Genomic DNA, 2,904 nt, shown 5'->3' on the forward strand with positions numbered 1-2,904 from the left:
TGTAAACACTATAGATGCAGATATATGAATATGTATTGCAAAATCTACCTGGGACGTGGTCATGAGTGTAGACACCTCCCAGCAACCAACCCCTAAAACAAGATGACCAGACGATTGGTTACTGGTCACTGTCAACACCCCCTTTGATTTGACAGAAAAGAGGAGATGTCAAGACAACGGGCAGTTCTCCTTTTACCATCCAAGAAGAAACATCTGCCAAGTCGAGAACCGATTACCTAGCTCATCGATCGAACTCTGATCAACCCCCGGACATTAATTGCAAGTATTATTCCTCCCCAATTCTACCTTATTGTTTTGTGGCTGTATATTGTCTTTATCTTTTGAAACATCTTTTTTCTGTAAATATTTTATTTGCACCAACTTTGACCTTTTTATAATAAAAACCCTTGTGTTGAAATGTGTTAATCTTGTCTCTAAAGCTCTTAATGCAAGCTATAAACGAACCTGCCTCTTGAAGGGCGCTACTGTTGTAGAGTAAGACTCTGAGCAGACCTGTCTGTGGTGGCAGTGTGTGTGGCAGACGCTTATTCTAAAATTACAATTGGTATTGCAAAATTACGAGTCTCCCCCGGCTCGGTCTTTTAAACGGGGGTGGTGGCAGTTAAAGGGTTAATGGTGTAATTAGCCCAGTGACAATCACTCTCAGGCTGCTCGCACCTAGATTGTGGTCCCGCAAGCTGGAAAATCTTTGTGCTGGGCAGAGCTGAGAGTGGCATTGTTACGTAAGTGACAGCGTGGTGTGAGGTTGGCCGGTCCTTTGTCGTGAGTTAGCGAGGAGGGCAGGGATCTGACACCCGCGTTCGTCGCATATTGGATGGCAGCGTAGCGGGATAGTTTTGCATTAAGAGCATTCAGTGCATTGTTAGGAATTAGCTCTGCACTGAAGGATTGTAACCTTTGTGGAAACAGTCCTTAGAGACAAGCTGGTGCATATTTTTTGATTTTTATTTTTTCAAGAGAGACATATAGCAACAGCTCCTTCCTACACCTTCTTCCTATCTCTTCTTTCTGTTCTATCTTTTCTGCTTGCAAAATGTCTGGGTTATCAGCATATAAAAAGATGAGCAAGAATGAACTGACTGTTGAGTGCGCAGAAAGAGGAATTGACGTCGGTGGCAAAAATCGTGAAGGCTTGATACATGCCTTACAGGAGTTTGATATCCGTGCAGACCAGAACCTGGGGGAAACTGGACCAGAAAGGGTTTCCGCTACTCCAGCTCCCAGTGGTTCAGAGGCGGCCTCACCAGATGGGCAAGCAGAGACTGACACTGGAATACCACGGATTGTTACCTCCAAGCCACCACAAGAGCAGGCCAGCATCAGATTGCCTGAAACCATCATAGACTCTCTTCAAATGCAAGAAATTCTACAACACCTCAGGGAGACGGATCCTGTGGTGCACCTGCAGTTTCTGGAACGCCAGGCTGAGAGAGAGGCTGCGGAACGCAAGGCTGAGAGGGAGGCTGATCGTCGGCATGAATTGGAGATGGCTAGGCTCCAGCAGCAGCGACAGGCTCAGAACCTCGGATCCCTAGAGCACAGGGATGCCTCTCTGCCAGTGACCCCGGCAGCCAAGTTTCCAGTTATGGAAAAGGACAGTGACATTGATGTGTATCTACTGTCGTTTGAAAAAACTTGCCGTCAGTACCATCTGCCCCCAGCACAATGGGCCCGGTACCTGACGCCAGGGCTACGAGGCAAGGCCCTGGATGCTTATGTCGAACTGTCAGAAGAGCAGTGCGACGATTATGAGGCCCTAAAGGCTGAAATCATCTAAAAGTTTCATCTAACCCCGGAAGTGTACCGGAAGCATTTTAGGTCCTTGCAAAAGGGGCCTGGGGACTCATACATGGATGTGGTAGGTCGCTTACGCACCACATTCCGGCAATGGACTAAAGGCTTGAAAGCCGATTCTTTTGAATCCCTGGAAGATCTTATGATTGAAGATCAACTTTTGCACATCTGTCCTACAGACGTCAGACAGTTTGTGCTGGAGCGAAAGCCAACCTCTGCCAAAGCAGCAGCAGAACTGGCAGATACCTATATCCACTCTCGGGTATCTGACCATCGCAAGGCTCCTCCGAATGGCTGGAAAGGAGGGAAATCACACACGGCAACCCCTCCTCTGCCTACCAACCAAGTTCCTCAGCAGCCGGAACCTGCAGCTCCTGGAGCCAAGGCCTTCCTAACTGACAAACGCAAATGCTACAACTGTGGGGAAGCCGGACATCTCAGGACGCAGTGCCCTGAGCAGAAGAAGACGACATCACCTGGCCATCCGGCCAGCAACCCTTCTTCCATGCTGTTCGTCCGCAGGAAAACTCGGGTAACCACCGCCAACTTGCAGCCAGTCACTGTGGGCCACCGGATCGTTACTGGTTTCCGTGACACAGGAGCTGAAGTCACTTTGGTCAGACCAGAGGTGATAGAAAGAAGGGACATCATCCCTGGAAAGTTTTTTACCCTCACCGGAGTCGGGGAACCCGCTCACGAGTACCCTGTGCCTATGTTTTCATTGATTGGGGTGCCGGAAGTGGGATGAGAGAAGTGGGAGTCTCGGAGGAGATCCCCACTGCGGTGTTGTTGGGTGCTGATTTAGGTACCCTTGTTTCTTACTATGCCCCTGCTAAAAGCACCCAGGATGCTCCCACGGAACTCTCTGGACCTACCTAGGTACTGTTTACAGATGTTTGGGTAATATCTGGGCAACCTGTGGATGGACAGAGGGAGGGGGAGGGTGGAGTGGAGGTTCAGGGGTCTTCTTCCCCTACAGAAGGAGAGGAGGCCCCCTTGCATGTGCCAATATCAAATGCTTGTGTAGCTGATGTTAAGAATGTAATTACTGAATGTAATGATGTTATGTTGTTGTTGGAGGTCACCCAC

The 2,904-nt window shown here is 49.0% G+C and overlaps 1 pseudogene; it reads left to right on the forward strand.

Annotated features, from left to right (window-relative positions):
• The first annotated feature begins 1,375 nt into the window (after nt 1-1,375).
• Nucleotides 1,376-2,694, forward strand: LOC141116542 (uncharacterized; annotated as a pseudogene).
• The last annotated feature ends 210 nt before the right edge of the window (nt 2,695-2,904 follow it).

This window comes from Aquarana catesbeiana, linkage group LG13, assembly GCF_042186555.1.
Source record: "Aquarana catesbeiana isolate 2022-GZ linkage group LG13, ASM4218655v1, whole genome shotgun sequence".
Taxonomy (NCBI): domain Eukaryota; kingdom Metazoa; phylum Chordata; class Amphibia; order Anura; family Ranidae; genus Aquarana; species Aquarana catesbeiana.